The 23,403-nt window shown below is 37.1% G+C and overlaps 1 protein-coding gene and 1 pseudogene across 2 annotated transcripts in view; one reads left to right on the forward strand and one right to left on the reverse strand.

Moving 5' to 3' along the window:
* Positions 1–3,994, reverse strand: part of LOC150098826 (cilia- and flagella-associated protein 410-like) — a 95,436-nt gene extending 91,442 nt beyond the window's left edge. For both annotated transcript variants that reach the window (XM_090405604.1, XM_090405603.1), the window contains exon 1: positions 3,889–3,994. The gene's annotated coding sequence lies outside the window, so the exon portion shown is untranslated. The remainder of the gene's footprint in view (positions 1–3,888) is intronic.
* Positions 3,995–4,546: 552 nt separating this feature from the next.
* Positions 4,547–22,959, forward strand: LOC150098827 (MIT domain-containing protein 1 pseudogene; annotated as a pseudogene).
* The last annotated feature ends 444 nt before the right edge of the window (positions 22,960–23,403 follow it).

The raw sequence follows: 23,403 nt of genomic DNA on the forward strand, positions 1-23,403 counted from the left end.
GCCAAAAAAAAAAAAAAAATACAAAATTCTTGTCTAAGATTGCTCAATGTTATCCAAAAGAGGGCAATTCTGTTAATGATCCTTCCCTCTCTCACAGATCCACTTCAATCTCTCTCCCACAGATGTTCAGTTTCAGCCTTATGCCTGTTCTACACACACACACACGGACAATTTTCTGCTGAATTGGCCACTAACCAATACTCATTTACAGTCCAGCTTGAAACTTACTGAACCAACTTCTCTTCCTATTCTTTCATCCCATCTATTTCTGTTCTGTGGAGAAGCGTCTCTCTACCTTCAACATAGAATACATTCTTCAGCTGTTAAAAAAAAAGTGAACAGATTCCTCCTTTCTTCTTACCCATATATGGCACTGATACACTATAGGCTGGTTTCAATATTGGAATACCATGAATTGGCATAATAATAATAACAAACCATAAAAATGGAGAAAAACTTATATATAAAATGTATTTATTTGTAGCAAAACAATAACAGAAATTCTAAAAAGTGCCACCTTAATAGCTAATGTAAGACAACTAATAGTCAATTTTTTTTCCTAACTGAAAAAAAATTTTTTTTAATAAAAAATTATAACTTAGGAAGGTTTAGCAGATTTAAAAAGTACTATCTTGTTTGAAGTGGCTATTAATAATTGGGAACTGACAAAGAAATACATAACAGCATCAATGTGTGAATGTATTCTGAAGGTCAAAAAGCTGAATAAGGTAGGTGTAAAGTGGATGAATGAGGGGCTTAAGCATGAATCAAGAAGAAACTGAGACATTTTAGAGACAGTGCGAGATGAATAATGGAAATAATCAGTTACATTAAGAGTGCGCGGGTGTGCTGAAAAGTTGTAATCACCATGAAAGAATTGAGGTAGAAACCATGCAACATTATTCTACATATTCTCCACAAAGTGTTATGCACATGCTTATCCACGTGGATAAAATATATGCTTCTTATCCTTATTTCAGTAGTATCCAAATGTTATATTAACATTATGGGCACTTTGAATCAATGTAATTTACATGTAAACATGTCAGGACCAGTTCAGTGATTAAGTCCAGTGTGGGTTCAAATCCCACTATGGGTAGTATGGCTGTTTTGTAAATATTGTTAGGTGGTAGATCAATTTCATCTACCGGTGTAAGACCACCACTACTCTGTTTATTGAAGTGGCTTGAAAAAAGCACCTTGTTTGGTCTCTAGAGATTTCCTGATTATGTATCTCTCCAGCCAAAAGGCTCCAGGTTCGAATCCCACCGTGGGCATGAATGTCTGTGGAAATACTAGTACTAGTGGTGATAGCAGGCAGTAGATAGGTTTGGAGTAGTTGTGGTTAGTTGTAGTTGGTAAAATGGGTGGTGGAGGAGGCAGAGAGTTGTGGAGTGGGTGACCTCCCTCGATGAGTCTTTGGACTCCCTGGAGGAGTCATGTAATAATAATAATAATAACCAAACTCAGTGTCACTTTTTTACATAATGTAACTAACTTTCATATGTACCACATCCCCACAAGTTATCATGATATTTCTTTGTTCCTTAATTTATGGAAGCCATACATAAGGTTTCCAATATTCCAGCCCCTAATGAAAAGTCCTACCTAAGCAATCCAAAACTCAATAGTCAACATTATGTCCAAGTGACTTATTGTTATCCAAAAGAGGGTAATTCAGTTAATGATCCTTCCCTCTCTCTCTCTCTCTCTCACAGATCCTTCAATCCCTCTCCCATAGATGTTCAGTTTCAGCCTTATGCCTATTCCATTGGCCACTACCGTTCCTCTCCTGCCACTAACCAATACTCATTTACAGTCCAGCTTGAAACTTACCGAACCAACTTCTCTTCCTACTCTTTCATCCCATCTATTTCTGTTCTGTGGAGATGTTCAGGTCCATTACATACCTCTATGCTTTGTTTAGGATGGTTTGCTTATTTTGGGTGAATAATAATTATTATTATTATTCCTAACACCTCCAAGGAGTCTGAAGACTCATCGCAGGAGGACACCTACAACTGTCTCAACCACTACGCCGAACCTCTACTATGAATTATCTCCATCAATGCCATCTACTGCCCACTGCAACTAGTATTTTTTGTCTGTAAATTGCGTGTGTTCTGAAGGGCCGATTTGTCTGTATGCAGGATGAAAAACCCGAGTTTCCAGGAGGAAAAACCCTGCTACCTCACCTTCGATTGAAATCATCCAGATAAAGATAAAGTCCAGAAATTCCTCCCGTCATGACGAGAATCGAACTTAGGCCTATTCCAATCGAAGGGTGCAATGTACTGTCGTTCTTCCAATTGCGCTATGGAGGCGCATATAGAGATTGCAATAAACCCTACAATAAGTTTATTGTTTGCAAGACAAAAAAAAAAAAAGTTATTCTCTGTATGAAATTAGCTAACTCATTTTAGGTCAGAAATCCCTTGTTATTCAGAAGAAAACTCCCAAATGTGAGAACTGAACTTATTTTCAAATCAAACAGCATATGTTACCTCATTCATTAAACTGCAATAAGGAGGCTCTTGTCCAGCTTTGGTATAACATTTGGGTTGGTGCACCAAAAAAAGAAAAAATCTTATACTATCCAGAAAGGGAAAATTCAGCTAAGAGATGACTCTCTCTCACACACAAGCTTATTCTTAACTGGTCTCAGAGAAGTTGTTTCTTCAAATGGTGTTCTTTTATTGAACTGACATCCATCATTCCTCTCTTTCCCCTCTAAATCTAGAATACTATGAGCTATAACTGGTCAACAGCCATACATAGTCTACAAACCCACCAAATCAGTTTCTATGCTTCTTTCATTCTTCTTATCTCTGTTCTCTGGTACAGCCTTACCACTTCTCACCTAATATTTTTCAATGGATTACAACCTTCAGCTATGCATAAAAGGAATATTAATAGGTTCCTTCTCAACTTTTAGCCCCCATATTGAGCATATCAGAATGGTTTTAACAAATCATACTGATATGCTCATAAATATAAATAGTTGTAGAGAATACTAACATAATACTTAACATTATATTGCTGCCGTCATCCATATTTCATCTAGCATAAACTATTTAAGTTTGCACATGAAATAAATTGAAGACTAACCAAAAGTATATTATGTTTTATAATGCTGTGAATTCCAACCATGAAAAGAAATGCAGATAATAATAATAGAGGAACAGTATCACTCTAACAATTATTTACATTACAGTAAGGCATACCAACATATGCCTTACTGTAATGACACCACTGAAGATTTGGAAAGTTTAAAATCATAATCTCCAATAAATAAATAAATAACTTGTAATGTATATCTTCCAGAAATATTTTGTATCTGTTCAGTTAAGGTGACATTATAGTACGGACAACTCTTTTGTTTATAATGAAAATATATTTTGCAGTCCAGATACCAAATTACTTTTTACAACATTACAACAAACAGTTAGTGGAAAAAAAGAACCCACCTAAAAATAACTATAAAGGTATGGGTGCCATTTTCAGATGCAAAATAAGTTTAGCGAACCAGAGACGCAAACTAAAATCATAAGGTCTTTCTTTACCCGTGAAATTTACGCTAGCTCTCCATTCCAACCAAATTCAATATGGTACCACCATTAACCCAAAACGCAAGTATACTCTTCTAACCAACAGAAATGATTATAGAACTACAGTAGCAACATCAAAACCGATGGTTAATGACTGTAACCTAGCCCTTTTCCAATAAGACAATTTATTGACTGTTTCCTTTTTTTTTTTTTTGAGAAAATGGACGAAAGAAAACTGAATTTTGCACACATATACTTCATACAATATTAGTACTATGGCGAAAATGATAAATTACAAAAAAAAAAAAATAATAATTAATTAAATAAATGCTAAGCTTACTTGCTTCGTTATAAAATGATGTACATTCTTAACCCGATAAATACAACATTTCTCTTAGGACATTTCACTTGAACTGAAACATAAGAAACAAAACATAGGAATTCTGACATTGGCTGTACCCTCTAGCGGAAAGAAGTAATAATGTTTCCGCCAGAGAAAGGAGTAACGTTACAGCTGTCACTGATGTTGATACATGAAAGTAAAGTTATTTCCTTAGAATATCTTTGTTAATGTAATCTAGATAATATCCATCAACAAAAGTGTTTCGATCGTCCTCTCGAGTTATGTGTTAAAGTGAACATTTAAAATAAAATACCAACGGAAATGTTAAAATGTGACATCCAAATTTGATACGTTATTTCCTTTTATTTGTCATTTTTTATTGTTTTTGTAGCGTAAATATATTATGACAGTCTTCGGCAAATAGTGAAACATAATGTTAAATTTGAATTTATCATAACATATGGAGGAAATTACCTCGGATTTAAAATGTAACAGACGAATTTGTATATTAGTAGTATTGACACATTTCAAAACATCAAGCTTCTGAAACTTAAAAAGATAGACATTTCGCATTATATGCACATGAATAAGTGTGAGTATAGTACTATTAAGTATAGCATACCAGTATCGGAACTTTGAAATATACAGCAGAAGAATGGCACAGGCAGGAAATAATGCTCAGCTGGTAGGTATGGAGGCATCAGCAGTTTCTTTATTAAAACGAGCTGTTGAATATGATATGAATAAGCGGTATATACCATCCCTTACCTGTTATCAAGAAGGAATCCAGCTTCTGCTGGATGCAATGAAAGAAACTAATCAAAATGAAAGGAAAAATCACATTAGGGAGAAAATAGTGCAGTATATGGATAGGGCAGAAGTTGTAAAAGAATTTGTACAGAAAGAAAAAGATAATGGAACATACCATGAACAAATTCAAATAGCCAATGATGCAACTGGCTATGATTATAGTCAAATTTTTAGCCGATTTTTTGATGATTTAGTTACAGAAGTGCATATTGAAGATCCATACATTCGTACTACTCATCAGATTTACAACTTCTTACGATTTTGTGAACTGTTAGTGAAATGCTGTTCAAAACTTCGAGTGATTACACTTACAACGGGTCCTGATCATGATCCAGTTCATCAAAAGAGCAAGATTGATTTCATTGCAGATAATCTGAAAAATTATAATATTGAACTTAGTGTTCAGTATTTACCAACACTACATGACAGAGAAATAAGACTGAACAATGGTTGGATAATAAAAATAGGACGTGGTCTAGATTATTTTAAGCCATCCCAGAACAATTTTAGCATCGGTTTTTGTAACCTTAGTTTGAGAACTTGCCATGAAACTACAATAGATATTTTTTACAAGAAATTATGTTTCTTAAAAAAATAATTGAATTAATTTAGATTATTAAGGTTTTTTTTTCAACAACATTATTATCATTGAATTTCTGATATGCACCTTCAAAGGGCTTATAGGATAATATGATAGTACTACATGATTAACTTTATGTTATTATGCTTCCTATTGAGTTTTCCTCCAAATTAGTCTATATTTGTCAGGACACCAATATTGTCAACAAACTTGGTCATCTGTGGTTGTTTTCTTGCTATTCTGGCACCAAACATCTGTTTTGATAGGCTTTCCTCTCCTATTGAAGTGATCATAGCATCTTAGATTAGTTCTGCTGACATATTCCTGAATGGTAACAATGTCAAGTTCCTTCCTAGTATCTTCATTTCTGATGTGATTATGCTATTGATACCATCTGCTCACTTCCATAATTTTTCTCAGAACTCTCATATCTGTGGTCTAGTCTTTTACAGTTTCATCACCTGTTTTATTTCGAACTCTTAGTTGGTCTCATTGATGCTCTTTGGTTGGAAAGACCTGAGTTCAAATTCTGTCTAGGATGTGAAGAACCTTTATCAGGGATTTTCAACTAAAGGAGTGTGTTAGCCAGTTTTTCCTCCTGGAAACTTGGGTTTCTTATCCTTCAAAGCAGGCAAACCAGCCATTAAAACCCATGCAATTAACATTCATAACACACTGGTGTCATAGCCTGAATTGCTTCTATATAAATCCATATAAACCAAATCGCTTTTAGTTCGATATAAATTTATTCATCTAACTCCCCATCATACCAACCCTGCTTGTTCTATTACTTATTTACAAATTTAATTACTATCTTCACTAAAAATTGCACCTAAATAGCTGAAATATTTTACTTATTCTATAGACACACCATTAAATGCAGTTAATGTTTTCTATGTTTCTTCCTATTTTTATATTTGTCTTTTTATTGGTGATTTTTATGGCAAAATTTGTTAAGTTAATTTGTTACTGAAGACGTATCAGATCTGTATAAAGATCTGAGTTGAATGTATTTAATTTTGATATCAAATTTAATGCCAGTTTATTTCAATAATGTGATCCATATAGATGATGATGAATAGGGTTGCATTCTTGCCTATACCTGATTTTATATCAAACCATTTTCCTGTACCTCGAGTTCTAACTGCAGAATTTCAGCATAAATATATCCTGGTGTTTAGACTTATATGTTGATTATCATATGTGATGATGATGTTTCTGGAAATTGACAACATAGATTGAGTAAACTAAAAATTTACTTATTTCCAATGTTTCACCAAAGTTAAATTGGCAACTTTTAGGGATTAATACCCAACCAAAGCCAATAGGTGGCTTAGGACTGTATTTCTCATTTACTGAAGTGTGCTTGAATGTATGTGTTGATACAAATGTATTAATCCTTGAAGATGTCAATTTAACTTTGATGAAATGTTGGAAATTATTCAGTTTACATTGTCAAGTTCCTGAAACAACATAATGCAACTTAAATACATTCAGAGTAATTTAGCATTTTAATCAAATATTGTATTGTATGCCTCTTCCGGAACTATAAAACTTTAATATGTTTTATAGTTCCGGAATCATGGGAATATAACATTCCTTGTTATATTCCCATGATTTCTCACCTATTTGTTTTTAAAGTAAAAATCAAATTCTGGTCTTGTTTGGTCTGTATAATTCAATATTTGAGGATTGAATATTATATACTCTAATTCACTTTTCCACATTTCAGGTTTCCAGTGACATTTTCTAGCTCAAGTATTGACATGTATTCCTGATTGCATTCCTCTTGAATATTTTCTGCCACCATGCTGTCATTTCATATATATCAGTCTTTCAAAAGTAATTATTCCAGACATATAGAATGTATTCGGTTTTCATGTCACCTTTATCATCTTTGATTCCTTTTACATTTTTAAACTTTTTCAATGGACTCTAGAATATTTTGCTGCCACCTTGATAATTATTTTACACATAGCTTACGTTTCTTACATTTTCTATGTATTATATTAAGCGCCTCCGTAGCGCAATTGGAAGAACGACGGTACATTGCGCCCTTCGATTGGAATAGGCCTAAGTTCGATTCTCGTCGCGACGGGAGGAATCTTTATCTGGTCGATTTCAATCGATGGTGAGTTAGCCGATCTCATACGGAGGTAGCAGGGTTTTTTCTCCCGGAAACTCGGGTTTTTCATCCCGCATACATACAAATCGGCCCTTCAGAACACACGCAATTTACAGACAAAAATTACTAGTTGTGGTGGTGTTGGAGGTGGGCGGTAGATGGCGTTGATTCGTAGTAGAGGTAAGGTGTAGAGACAGTTGAAGATGTCCTCCCGCGATGAGTCTTCGGACTCCTTGGAGGTATCAGGAATAATAATAATAATAATATATCTTAAAGCACTTACTAACTGCTTGCATTAACTTTTCATGTGATTCTTTTTTTTCCAGGACGATTTCTTTAACTTTGTGAGTGCCATGAATTTCAGATTTTTCTAGCTTTGCAAACAACTTCACCACATGCAACCTTGAATGAATCATTCATTCAAGGTTATCTTCACAATTTGCCACTGAGCTTCCAAGGTTTGATTCATGTTTTCACATTTTCATTTTTTTCTTAAATCAGTTCAACTTTGATTCTTTTTTAAAACTTTGTACATATATATATTTTTTAATATGAAGTTCATTGCCAGCTTGGTTGGCCAAGTGGTCAGTGTAACTTTTTTCCAGCCAAAAGGTTGAGGCTTTGAATCCCACTACAGGCATGGATGTTTGTGATTGTCTGTGAAAATACTACTGGTGGTGGTTGTAAAGTAGGTGCCCTCCCTCGATGAATTTGGGACTTCTTGGAGGTGTCAAATAATAATAATAATTTTATCTTAGGTCCGTGTGGTTAGCCTAGTGGCTGTGTGCTTCGCCACCATATGCCTGGGGAAGGAGTATCCTAGGTTCGATTCCCGTCGGTGATGTGAGGAGCTGAAGGATCTTCCTCAGCCATAGCCAAGTTAGCCGGTCTTAGATGTGGACAGCAGTTTTTTCCCCAGTTTATTCTGGAGTTTTTCATCCCGGAAAGCAGGCAAACTGGCCTTGAGAACTCAACACTACGGACATTGGGTGCACTGGGGCGTAAGGCTGACCACATTATCCTGTGAACGGTTTGAGGTCTGATGATTAATAAACCCTTGACACCGCAAGGTAAGAGGGAAAAAGGAAGATGAGATTTTATCTTACTGAAAACTTAATGATATCATCTCTTATTTCAAATCTGCTGTATAGTCGTCATGTTCCACCAGCATGAAGATAGTGCTATCAGCAATAACAAAGCAAGACTTTATTTCCTTTGTCTTCTCTCCATGTAAATATTTGCACAACTTTATGTTGAAAATGGTGTTAGTAATGACTATTCCATGTCCTGAACAGAAATCCAGTAGGTATTTACCCTTATTATTAGCTTTGCTCTTTTATGTCTGGTAATCATATCTGAGTCTGCTGTGTAGTTCTCCAACAAGGACCAGCTTTTCCTTTTTCTTTGTGTCAGCTGCTTTCTCTAATGCCTCAAAAAATTCCTCCATTTTTTCCTTAGGAAAACCTTCTGTGGACCACAGGCACAATAAATTCATTGTTCATTTCCCCATTTTGAAACTTGCCAACATCACCTACTTGAAATTGCCTGCATTTTAGAAGTTTTTCTTTGTGTTTAGTATTGAATAATATTATATCTTATCCTTATATATATATATATATACATACACACACACACACACACACACACGATTGGGGTCTGGCACCTACGGTGCCCAATTTCCTAAGTTCCAGACTGGTAAGCTGGTTCTCCATTGTTTTGAAACATCCAACAAATTGTTGTCTCATGAAGGCAAACACATTGTTGGACGTTTCAAAACAATGAAGAGACAAAAAACGTGACATAAAATGTTTCAAATTTCGGCTTGACCCAGCTCAAAACAATGAAGAGACAAAAAATGTTTCAAATTTTGGCGTATCTTTTTATATATATATAGTTGATATCCTTCCTTTTTCCTGAACAATATTGCCCTTATCCAGTATAACATCTCATAATTATCATTTAGCAGCACCTTACCATTTTGGTCTTCATCTGAGTAACACCAATAATTATTAGTATTGTTATTCACATCATGTAAGCAGTAAAGACAAAAGCTAACATATGGAATACATTTTAAGCCCAACAGAAGGAATGGGACTGATTGAATATAGGAAAATAAAATTGATAAACATAAAAAAAAAAACATGAAAAATAAAACAAAAAGTTTTGTTTGTTTGTTTTAGCTATCTAGAAAAATGTATCTAGAGTATCTAGGAAAATAACTAATAATATAATAATATATTAGCCAGCCTTTTTCATTATTTTGTCATTTTATTTTAATTTTGTATTTAATAACACCACATGCCAGTAACCAAAATTGCAGTAGTTGTAATGAAAAATATTTAAGGTTTACATGAAATTGAAATTTAATTTTATATTAACTGCAGAATAAATAAACCACTGGAAGAAATTGTAGTTTGAGCAAAGAGGTGACAAGCAGATTTTTTGCAAGATGAGTGTTGAGTTTGGGGAATATAAATATATGATTCTGTGTAGCTCAGTGGAAGTGTTGTTTGCACTCCTCAGTGCTAAGCCACCCGAAGATAGACTTAAGTTCAAGTCCAGTTCCCACCTAGAGGAACTTTTTCTAAGCTTTTTTGTGGGGCAATATGAAGGAAGCAGAAGGTAACAAGTGGGGTTCGACAGGGCTCAGTACTGGAACCTGTATTGTTTAACCTTTATATCAATGACATTGTCAATGGATTGCAAGGGGATATTCAGTTGTTTGCACATGATGTGAAGCTGGGAAGGGTTATTAGTAATAGTACAGATGTGGCAGCCCTGCAAGAGGATTTGAATAAACTAGACAGATGGGCGAATGAATGGAAGTGTTGGTTTAATGCAGCAAAATGTAGTCTTGAAGTTTGGGATACATCGATGGGAGCTGCATACTCGATTGGAAGAGCTGTACTGGAGGAAGTAGGGGGAGACGAGATCTGGGGTAATGATCGATAGAAAACTGAAATTCATGGGGCATATTGCAAAGGTGGTGAAGGTAACCCAAAGGATTTCTGCAACACTGAGAAGGATGCTGACCTACTTAGATAGAAGAGTTATCATTCTGTTGTATAAGATCCTGATCAAACTTAGACTATTGTTCTCAAATTTGATCCCCAGGATTTGAAGGGTATAAATTAACTGTGGAAAGAGTGCAGAGGCAGATAACAAAGATGGTTTCAGGACTGTACAATGTTAATTATGAGGATCAGCTGAGGGAATGTGGACTGCAGAGTGTAGCGGATAGAAGAAGGAGACATGATATGATCGAGACTCTTAAACTGTTGAGAGGCAGTTATAGGGTAGACACTGGGGGAGTTCTTTCACTTGGTGGAGCAGCAGGAAGGGACAATGACAAGGGGCCATCCCTGGAATATACAAAAGGAAGCTGTGAGCAAGAGGGTGAGGAGTGGTTTCTTTGCGTGGAGGGGTGGTGGCAAAGTCAGGCAGAGGTAGCCAGATGGTGAGTCATTCCATGGTTCACAGAGACTGGAACCAATTTCATTAGTCACAGACTGGCATCCCAGAGAATAAAGGCCAAGGGCTACAACTGCAGCGGTGACAGATTATCTTCAATTTATCTGTTTGCCAAAACAGAAGTGCTACCCCGCATAGGCTGTGATCTGATCTTGCGTCAACTACAGGAATGTTGATATCCACTTCCACTCAGCGATCAATAGTCTGTGTGTCCCTATCCTCAACTGAAAAAGAGAACATTTGAAATGGGCCAGGCTCAAGTACGAGGAAGAATAATTACAGAAAAAAAAATTTAATGAATGTTGATGGAAGGAAGATGACAGAAGTAGAAGGAACAGTTGAGTTGCTGATGTGGCAAAGACTAATAAACTGGTGGTGATTTGGATATTATGAAGCACCAGCCTCAGATCAACTTTTTTTTTTTTGAATTTAAGTATCAGCTCTGGAGATCCCAAGGGAATAAAAAGGGGGCAAGGTAATTCCATTACATAAAACAGAAGTAGTAAATTACAGGCTGAATAGTATTTCTGGAATGGTAGTTACAGAGTATTGAAAATGTTGATTTAAGGCAGAATTCAGCAATAGGTGGATAGGAATATGTTATTCACTGAGGAACAGCATAATTTTGTGAAGGATAAGTTTTACCTTATTAATTTACTTACATGTTTTACAATAAAATGACACCTGAGTTGAATAAAGGAATGGCTACACCATATTACTGTCAAACTTTGCAAAGGCATTTGAAAAGACACTGCATGGAATTGTATTACATAAATTGAGGAAATAGGAGGGGGGGTATTGATATAAAGATGGTGACATACATAAGAGGATGGCTGAAGGACATCACAGTGTAGTGTGGTGGAGTAAAATCCATAACAATGCAGGGGCCAATGGAACTTTGTATTGAAAGTGCTGCTATTTTATTTATGCAGTAATAGATATTAGGAATCATTTGAGGAGAATATTTAGTTATTTACTAATAATGCCAAACCAGGAAGTGAAGGCAGTTTAATAAAAGTAATAATAGAGATCTTGTAGAAGGATATAAATAGATTAGCAGTGTGAGTAGAAGAAAATAGTTATTAATTTAATATGGTAAAGTGTAAGGTTAGTGCAACTGGACTGTAGGAAATTGACGAGGTTAGGAATTTGTGGTGATGATGGTAAACAAAGTTGAAGTTCAGAGAATATATTGCAAAAATGAGTAAAATAATAATAATTATATGCCATCTCATTTCTCAAGCCACTGTTTGCCAATCAGTTTCCGTAGGATGATCCCACAAAAGTTGATTGTAGTAGCTTGAGAAATGAAATGGTGTATACTATATTGCAGAGCCGAGTGCAGTATGTGGGGAGTAATTATAGCTATATGAATACTGGCAATACACTGGTTTTTCTGTATAGAAATGTAAGAGGTATTTGGAATAAAGGAAATCAGTTTATGGTGTCAATTGACTCACTCTATGAAGATTGTTAATATCAGTGAAACTTGGTTAACTGAGGAGGATGCTGATGGAAATAAAAATTGAACAATATAACAATTTTTTGCAGGAATGGGAAATTAAATGGGTTGGTGGATTGTTATTTATGGTAACAGATGGATTATGCCTTCTCAAGATAGAGAATCAGAGCAGAAATGACCCTAATACCTTTGAGAATATATGGTGTGAGATAGAAGGTTATACAACAAAATATTTAATGGGATGCTGCTATAGACTAGAAATATTGATGATGATGCCAAACTAATTTGTCTAAGCAGGCTTAGACAAATTAGTTTGGCAAATGCAAAGTGAGTGATAATTATAGGGGACTTCAGTTGTAGCAATATAAATTGGATAGAGGAAGTAGCATACTGAATTTTTGGGGAGAACTGTCCTAGGTTGCTTGTGGTGGAATGAACACAAGGATCAAGAGTGTTACACTTGGTCATGGAATCAGAGGGTCTCAAATGTCGTATTCTCACTTGGATTTGAAGGGAATGAAATAACCTTGGAGTAGGTGCAGAGGTGTACAACGAAAATGATATCAGGACAATACAAAAGTCATTGGTGGATAGAAGATTTAAGCTACTGAAAAATTATTATTGGATTAACACTTGGGAGATTTTTTATATTGTAGAACTAGGGAAAGAAATAAGGACAAGGGGCCATTCCTGGATGTTGAAAAGGAAGTGGTAAGTAAGAAGATAAGAATTAACTTTCTTGCATTGAGATTGGTGGGAGCATGATATGCACTGCCTGAGAGCATGGTGAAAGTGGATGAGTTTGAGGAGTGATGCAATAGACTGTGTTGTCTAGCATTGACCTCTTGGAGGGAGTCTTATGACTTCATGGAAGTTGAGAAAAACAATAATAATGCCTTGAGATATAGACATTTGTAATGACTAGGTTGAGTTTGTACAGATCAGCTCTTGTTCAGTGTTTAGTCATTAAATGTGAACCAGTATAAATGCTATTGTTCACATGAGTTAAAAACATATAGAGTGACAATGCCTTTAATATGATGGGTACATATCAGGACATTGATGATGATGAATAGGTGTCAAGCATATGTAAGGCACATGAACGGTATAAAGTGCAGGCCAGAAGGGTAACGAGTGTGGTAAAAAAAGCAAAAGCGGATTGTGAAAGGAAACTAGCTGCAAGCTAAGGAGAATCCCAAACAGTTCTTTCAATATGCTGCAAGCAAAAAAAAAAACTGTACACGGCAAAATGATTTTAAGGAATGACGATGGTAAGGAGGTCACTGAATCAGTCAATATAGTGGAGTTGCTGAGCGAGCACTTTGCAAAAGTATATCATCCAGGTGGTGACATTGAAAATATGAAGGAACCATTAGTTTTTACAGGAATTGTGATGAATGAAGTGGAGGTGAATAGTCTATTACAGAATGTGAATACATCTGTGGGATTGGATGGTATACCGGCACGGGTCTTGCGTGAAGCGGCTAAAGAATTATCAGTGCCCTTGACCATGTTGTTTAATCTGAGTCTCGGGTCTGGTTTAGTCCTGAAGGTGTGGAAAATAGTTCCACTGCATAAAGGAGGATCCAAGACTACGGTTACAAATTACCGACCGATCAGCATATCAGGAGTCGTTGTCAAGGTCTTGGAGAAAGTAGTCAAGGGAAAAATACAGGAATGGATTGATGAAAATGAGATACTGTATGGGGGACAGCATGGCTTTGTGAAAGGTAGATTATGCCTCAGTAACTTGCTCAAGTTTTATAACACAGTGACGGCTGAACTGGATAAGGGAAATGGGTTTACAGTGATACTGCTGGAACTGGCTAAGGCATTTGACAGGATACCACATGGAATTCTAATCCGTAAACTACAACATATGGGAATGGATATAAGGTTGGTGAGATGGATAGGTGGGTGGCTGATAGATATCAGAGTAGTTTATTCAGGAGTAGAGTCCAAAAGACAGCCTGTGACTAGTGGTGTGCTGCAGGGTTCTGTTCTTGGACCACTGCTGTTCAATTTGTTCATTAATGATATAGGGAAGGATCTAAGAGGAACAGTTCATTTGTTCACTGATGATGCAAAGTTAGGTAGGGCAATAGTGAATGCAGAAGATGTCAAAATCTTTCAGGACGACTTGGACAGATTGGAGTTCTGGGCTAAGGAGAATGGATGTCAATTTAATGTGACAAAATGTAAGGTTATGCATTTTGGGGTGAAAAGATTAGCAGCAGTATACCACATTGGTGGAACTGTACTCCAGGAGATTGATGAGGCCAGGGGTGTGGGAGTGTTGGTGGGTAGGGAGATGAAGTTTAGGGGGCACATTGCAAAAGTAGCTAAATCAGCTTATCAACTCACTTGGTTGTTGAAAAATACATTGACGAGCAGAGACAAGCAAGTTATTGTACCTCTGTACCGAGCCTTGATAAGACCTCATCTTGACTACTGTGCCCAGATTTGGTCACCTAGGTTCCTTCTTGATGGGGAGCAGGTGGAGAGGATCCAGAGGCGAGTGACTAAGATGATAGCAGGTCTATGGAATGAACCATATGAGAACAGGTTGCAGAAATCAGTTGATAGGCAGAAAAGGGGAGATATGATTGAGACTTTCAAATTGCTAAAGGGTTTCTATAGGATTAATTCAGAGGATATTTTTGAGATCAGGACTGGTGGTGGGAGAACTAGGGGACACCTATGGAAGCTGGGTAAGAGTGTGGTTAGCAGGGATGTTGGAGCTGGGTTCTTTACTTTTAGAGTGGTAAATGAGTGGAATAAGCTGCCAGAGTCTGTTGTGAGTGCTATGACGATGAGCGAGTTCAAGGCAAGGTATGATAGATACTGTGAGAATGTCGTATAGTTGTGTGGACATGATGTTTAGGGCCTCCCTCGATGAGTCTAAGGACACTCTGGAGTTGCCCGTAATAATAGTAATATTGATACCAGTAATTATACCAGCATTAGAGACATGCTTGTTAAATTATTCGGAGCAAAAATTATAAAAATCAGACAAAAAATGTGAATATTTACAAAAGCATCAGTGGACAGAAAATATGACAAGAATAAGTGGCAATTGAGAGTAAGGAATAGATCTTACTTTTAAAAAAATAACAGTAAGAATGATCTATGAATAGTTGCTAAATTTATAGAAGATTATCAAGTGCATGATGGTAGTGTGTTTAGATTATATGAAACCATTTTGATAATTCTGGAGACATAGTACTTCTCTCATGTTTATGCAGAGTTTCAGTGCAGCTCTTAATGATGTGATGTACAGTAATTGTTTACTATATTTTAAAAATAGACAAATTTCTGGCACTGTTTAAATTTTCTGTTTAGTAATTGCTTTAATGACATATGCAGAGTAGGAGGATTTGTAGGGTTTGAATTATACTAATAAATAAGGATATGTACTTTTTTTGGTAATACTTAGCTCACCAAAATTTCAGTAAATAAAAGAAATGGAAATTTTAAATAAATATGTGATTAAACAAATAAACTGAAAGTTACATGCACCTGCATTTTTATTTAATTAAGTTGTTTTGGTCTGGCTAATATAAATGGATAATTGTATAGTGTTGTATGGGGAATAACATAGTACACTGAACATGTTTTCCAGGTGTAACATTGAAACAAATAGCTGATACTTTTGCATACAAGGAATGAGCTTCAGATGACTTAGAATGAATGTGAATAGGGATTTGAGGAAACTGTTGTGGGAGATTAATAGTGTTGTTAGGAAAGCAGTTAGTATGTTGCCCAGCTATGATAATAGCGAGTTGCGGAGAGCAGAGATAATGAACTGCAAGATGGCTGAGTTGTGTGAAGCAAAGGATGTTCAATTTGTGAATTTATAGAATGAAATTGAAGGGAAGTTGGAATGGTTTAAGGTTGATGGATTACATTTGAATGGGTTTGGTGTGAGACATTTAGAGAAACTATTTTTGCTGAGAAAGCACAGAATCAAAATGAAGATAGTGTAGCTAACAATCAAAAGGAGAAATCAAGATAGCACAATGAAGAGTTGTAGAAGGACAGGAGGAAGATGGATACAAGGTTAACATAATTATTATTATTATTATTATTGCATCCTCCATGGAATTAGCAGACTTATTGTGGGAGGTTCATTATTCAACTGACTGAATCTTAAAATTCTTATGGCAGGACAAAGTGCAGCAAAGGTGAGGATGAGAAGATATGAATTGCAATCAGTCAGGATCAAGGAAATGGTAGTGATCACACAAGAGAGAGGGCTGTGCTATAGCAGCGAGAGTAGAGTGATAGTGGATGGTCCCAAAGACAGTGGGACAGTTATGTTTGTGTGCTAGTGACAGGAGCATTACAAATAAAGGAACTGAGTTTGTTGCATTGACTAAGTCAGTACACCCAATTACATATTTGGTTAAATCCTTTATACAAGTGTAATCAAACAAAGTTTGTGCCTGAAATATTTTCAGGACTGGGGCAACTCGTGGTAAAGGTGGTATAAGTTCTGATCATTTGCCTTAGTACCCATAATGCAAAGCATTATGGGTACTAAAGGTCCTTATGGGTATGTATAATGCTATGCATTATGGAAAGAATCACTACCCAGACCAGTTTCGACCTTTATTGAGGTCTCATCAGTGGGAGCTAGACCCAGAGGTGGTAATACTAAGGTGAGTATTAGTCATATCACCATATACTAGTTGCCAAAAGGTGTCAACACCTTATTATTAAAATTCTCTGGATTAGAGATAGTTGATGGAAGTTTTTTCACTTGGCTGTGCTACCAATTACATATTTGGTTTTATCCTTTATCCAAGTATAAGCAAACAAAGTTTGCACCTGAAAACTTCCATCACCAGTCACTACACCCAAAGATAATTGGTGCAAGTGAAGCTTGGTTGTCTGAGGGTGATGTATTGTCTGGAATAGAAATAGGAAGGTGAAAAGAGGAGAAGGTGGTGGTGATGTTAACGATAGCAGAGGAATGTCCACAAAGAATGGAAGCTGAAAATGCTAGTATATATGAAGATTTTTATTTTGAGCCGTGTGAAGTTGAAATTAACAGAACATTAGATGGGCACAAGGAGAATGAATTTGTTTAATTTCTAAGGAATTGCTATCTTAAGCACATGTGATGGAAGTAACTTGAGGTTTTAGTGTTGGATTTGGTCATATCCTCACAAAGATGTCATTGTTAATGAGGTATTAACACTGTCACCTCATTATGATTCTCACTCAGTGAGAATGATCATGAGGTGCTTGGTTAAAAAAAGTGGTGAAACAAGAAAAGACTTACTGGTGAAAAAGGATATATGTGGAATTATAAGGTGGGTGATTATTATTTATGCGACATCTCCAGGGAGTCCAAAAATCCATCGAGGGAGAGTGTCCCAACAGCATCAAATGCTTGAACTCCTTCCAACTACTAACTGTGCTCAAACTTGCTTAACTTTTTGCATGAGCCATTAGTAGCAGAGGCTCTACCAACCTATGCTGGCTGGGAAGCTCCATAGTCAACTAGCACCAATATGTCAGGTTGATTGAGTTGCAGAGAAAACATGTTGATTAATACAGCATGGAAATTGATAAGGCAATATCCGACACAATGTATAACTGCATACCAAGATTTAAGCATATAAATGGATGAACAATGAAAACAAGCAAGCAGTGTTGGAAAAGATGTTCTGGAGGATGTAGAAGACAGTCAGTGGCAATCAGATGCATGAGGAATATAAAGTTCAGGCCAGGAAGGTGACAAAGTACAGAAAGAAAAAGTGCAGTTTGAGAAGAGATTGACCAGTCAGGCCAAGGATAATTCTTTTACTATATGGCAAGCAAGAGGAAGAGTATTTATGGCAGGTTGACATTAGTGAATAGTTATTTATTGAGCACTTAATCAGTGTATATCATGCTAGTGTAAAAGATACTGTGCAAAATGTAAAGGAGAATTAAAACTGAAAGAATCAGGTTTTGCTTGGGTTAGATGTTAATAAGGCTGTGGGAATTAATGATTTATCACCAAATTTTTATGGAATATGCAAAACAGTTACACCCTTGACCTAGTTATTTAATGAAAGTCTTGAAGTGAGAAAGAAGGCAAAATAGTATCGCTACACAAGCATGGTTCTAGGACAGAAGTTTCCAGTTTTATACCAGTCTATCTACAGTTGTAGTCAAGGTAATGCAGAGGTTGGTTAGTTGCATTTGGTGATAAGGATTTCATAGAACATCGAATTATAGGTTGGTGTGTAAGCTACAAGGGATAGGAGTGGATAGTATATTGGTCAGATGGATCAGAGATTTTCTCACTGAACAATACCAGCAAGTTGTGTATGACAAAGCAGTGTCTCAAAAAAAGAAGGGTAACCAGTGATGTTTTTTTTTAATACTGATTCCATATATATAAGAGGTCAAAAAACATATAAGTGCATCAATGCTGTGTTAACTTGAGTGTGTTTTTTTATCCAGTTGTTCCTTAATTTTTTAATATCCAGTCGTTCCTTATTTTTTCAATATCCTGTCGTTACTGCGCCATTGTAATATCTTAGGGTTTTTTCTGTATTTTACTTTATCTTTTATTTTATTTTTGTATATCTCTTATTACTCTCTATTTCTTTTCTCTCTCTTTTATCTTATCGTCAATTCCCAAATCTTTAACTTGTCTCTTTCCCTTATACAACTCTATTAACTTTAAACTTATATCCTCCTGTTCCTTATTTTTACCTCCAGTAATCCTATTTTTATTATACCAAGGATCTCTAGATATTTATTTGAATTAGTCACTGCACCTGAGGAAATCCTTTTTTGGCATTAAATATTACTACTTTCGGTAGATATCATTCCTTACTCTTATGTACAGTCGTGGCTATCCCTTTATCTAATTCTCGTATTAATTATCTATCTTCCCCGCTCACAAGCTCGGTTGTTTTTTTTAGAACAGTGCATCAAAGAATTAAAATATCAGGCAACACTATTAATATTTAAACAACAAAGATTTAATTCACATAAGACAAATTTTACACTGCATTTTCAATAATAAAAAGAAACATCACAATTCAAATCTGCATAAATAGACTAGTTAAGTTCCTGCATTTTCTCACACAAATCACATTTATACTGAGCAATGTGATTGCTCAGTATAAATGTGACTCTTACTCTTACTCATCGAACACATAAACAATATCTTTTACACACAATTGCTCTTTCCTTTCTAGGCTGGGAATATTCTATAGGCAAGTTTCAGCAAACAGTTACACTATGACTTATTTCAAACTAAAAATTCCTGACACTTAATTACTTTATAATCTTTAAGGCTATAGCTAACATGTGGTTCAAGAAGAGAGTTGGGCATCTGATAACCCATAAGAGCGGGGATAGAATGAGTCAGATTGACTATATTATATGCCGTAGGAAACATCTGAAGGAGGTGAAAAACTGTAAAGTGATTAATGGAGAAAGTGTAGCAGCACAGCACAGGTTGGTTGTGGTAGACTGTGATATAAAAGGGGAAAAGAAGAATAGACGGAAGTGGTGGGTATAGAGGAGAATAAAGTGGTGGAAATTGGAAGAGGAAGGACCAAGGAATAAGTTTAAAGAAGAGGTATTGAAAGAAATGAAGTTACCAGAGGATGTGGAAGAATGGTGGGACGTAATAGTCGGAATATTAGAAAAATTGGAGAAGAGGTGCGTGGTATAACATCAGGAAAGGGACCACCTGAGGATAAGGAGGCATGGTGGTGGAATGAGGAGGTGCAGTTGGAGATCAAGGAAAAGAAAGAGGCAAAGAAAAAATGGGACATGACTGGAACTAGAGCTGACAAGGAGGCTTATAGATTAGCAAAGAGAGCTGTGGCAAGGGCAAAAGCGAGAGCAGTTGATGAGGTTTATGAAGAACTAGAGAGAAACGGTGGCGAAGCTCAGTTGTTGAGAATAGCGAAAGCCAGAGATAAGGCCTTGAAAGACATAACATCACTCAAGCAGATAAAGGATGCCTCAGGAGTAGTATTACAAGACAAGGACAAAATCAGAGGAAGATGGAAAGAATATTTCCGAAAACTACTAAATGAGAATCCAAGAGAGAGGTGCGAGGATGGAGAGGTAAATGAGAGACCGGTGCAAGACATAAGTAGAGAGGAAGTGGTTTGGGTACTGAGAAAAATGAAGAATGGAAGGGCTGTGGGAGCAGACCAGATACCTGGGGAAGTATGGAAAAGTTTGGGCAGTGAGGGCGTGGATATGTTATGGGATCTGATGTAAAATAGCCCAACAGGAAAAGATACCAGAGGAATGGAGGAAAAGTATTCTCATCCCAATCTACAAAGGAAGAGGAGATGTTCAAGACTGTGGCAACTACAGAGGAATCAAGCTGATGTCACACACATTAAAAATATGGGAAAGAGTAATTGAAGCAAGGTTACGGCAGGAAACGAAAATTGGTGAGGAGCAGTTTGGATTTATGCCAGGAAGAGGGACAACGGATGCAATATTTGCGCTAAGGCGATTGATGGAGAAATATAGAGAGATGCAAGTGGATCTGCACATGGTGTTTATAGATCTGGAAAAGGCATATGACAGAGTAGCCAGGCAGGAGGTATGGAGGTGTATGAGGAAGAAGGGGGTGTTGGAGAAGTACGTGAGGTTGGTGAAGGAGATGTATGAGGGAACAGAAACTCAGGTCAGGTCTACTGTCGGCATGACAGAAGGATTCCCTATTGTCGTAGGGCTACACCAAGGGTCAGCTGTGAGCCCCTACCTCTTTGACCTGGTCATGGATGTACTAGTGGAGGATGTCAAGAAGGAGGCACCATGGAACATGCTGTTTGCCGATGACATTGTTCTATGCGAATCATCCCGAGAGAAGCTTGAAAATACCCTGGAAGAGTGGAGAAAGGCATTGCAGGAGAGCGGCATGAGAATTAACCGGGTGAAGACTGAATATATGTCAACAGGGAGTGACGAGGATATCGTCATACGACTCCAGGGTGAAAGGCTAATTTCAGGGAAGAAATTCAAGTACCTTGGGTCGGTTGTCAAGAGGAATGGTGACCTGGATGAGGAAATACAGTACCGAATAACATGCGGTTGGATGAATTGGAGGAAGATGAGCGGGGTCCTGTGCGACAAGAGAGTGAGTTGTAAGAGGAAAGGAAAGCTCTATAAGATTGTGGCGAGGCCGGTGATGCTCCATGGTGCGGAGACGCCTATAACCAAGGCACAGGAGAGGAAGATGGAGGTAGCAGAGATGCGGATGTTGAGATGGATGAGTGGTGTGACAAAAAAGAACAGGATAAGGAATGACTACATCAGAGGGACGGTTAAGGTGGGACCAATTGGCAAGAAGATACAAGAAAGTAGGCTGAGGTGGTTTGGACATGTTGAGAGGAAGGGTGAGGAGTATGTTGGTAAATGAGTGGAGTATATGGAGTTGGAGGAAAAGAGGCAGGCCCAAGCTCAGGTGGAGGGATAAGATGACAGAGGATCTTAGGGAGAAAGGATGGAGTCTGAAGGATGCCCTGGACCGGAGAACTTGGAAGAGGAAGGTTAAAGATTGGTGTGCCGACCCCGTTTAACATGGGATAAGGCAGAGTGAAAGAAGATCAGCCTCTACTTACAGTCCACTAATAAGAGTTCTCTTAAAAGTTCAAGGAAATTTAACAAACGAGTCAACTCACTTTATAGCTGCTACCCACTGTGTACTTGGCTGGACTTCTTTTCCCTTTTTCTTCCATGTCAGGTTTTTCAATCCCTCTTTACACCAGCATTAGGTCTACTGATGTTTCTAGAATACTCTGTCCTGCCACACTTCAGGCGAAGATTATCGGCTTGTGAAATGCTTGAATGCGCGTTGGATTAACGGAGCAATTTCTTCCCTCTGACAACAGCTCCCGGCGAAGACTCGTCAATTCGTCATCAACTATCAGTTTTGCCTGGCAGATCGGCTCCTCGTCACCTTTCAGATCACTGGCATGATTTCTCTGGACGTCGTGTCCTCGATGGCTTACATCTGCCGAACAACCGTTGGCAACTTCCCAATCACCTCTGGATCACTGACGAAAATTTCTGAACCGATGATGCGATCTTTTCACCCACGCCTTTTATTCAGTCACTTCCAAATCCTTGTGCGGAGATATGTGAACCCCAAACATTTCACTGAAATCCCTTGATCCTTTTCTCTGACTGACCTTCCTTTGTTTTTCTCCTACACTCCCTAAATCCTATTCGTTCTAGCAGCGGAAATATCCCCTTATTTGGCATAGAGCAATATACAAATTCCCATTGGGATTATTTACATATAACATACATCTATTTACAAGTCGCAGGTCTTACTGGGCTGACCTTGGTAAACTTTATGTGAAAATATTTGGACTTTTAGAGCTACATAAATATTTTTACAGTGTGTTGAGTGCAAGTGGAGGCTGAGATAAAAGTTTATTGATTTTTTTTTTTTTTTAAAGAGTTGTAGGTTTGGGAATGAGAATTCCAGAAGTAGATGGAATAGGCAGAGGAGAAGCACATTTGGCTTTGCAGTTGCACATAAAGGGAATGCTGGGCAGCTACTGCTCTTGTATTAGCAAGTGCAACAGAAAGTGGAGGAATGAAGCAATGAACATTGATGTACATGTAGAATAGACACAGTGGAAAAAAACATTGTGGGATTTAATATCCCCTTAATTTAAATAATGTTACATCACTGAAGTGGGGTACATTGAAGGAGCCTCCTCATAGATTGCGTTATATACAAAAGCGATCACTCAGAAATCGCAATCGGGCATACCCTGGGCAATGTTGGCTAATCCTTCAGCTACTGGAACAATCATGCGAACTATAAATCAGCCTTCTTCAAGGCTAGCTTTTAAGTCGACTTCAATAAATATTGAAGGACTGTCATCCGAAAAGGAAGTTTTATTAGCAGACGTGTGATGTTTTAGTTATCCAGGAGACACAGAGGGGTAAACAGCAGTAGACCAAAAATTCATGGCATGAAATTAGCTGAGAGACCACACGAGCAATACGGTAGTGTTATATTTGCTAAACCAGACTTGGATATTAAATCTATACATATGACATCCCATA

The sequence above is a fragment of the Typopeltis vanoorti genome, chromosome 15 (assembly GCF_054136105.1).
Source record: "Typopeltis vanoorti isolate ZY-2024b chromosome 15, IOZ_Tvanoo_1.0, whole genome shotgun sequence".
Classification (NCBI taxonomy): domain Eukaryota; kingdom Metazoa; phylum Arthropoda; class Arachnida; order Uropygi; family Thelyphonidae; genus Typopeltis; species Typopeltis vanoorti.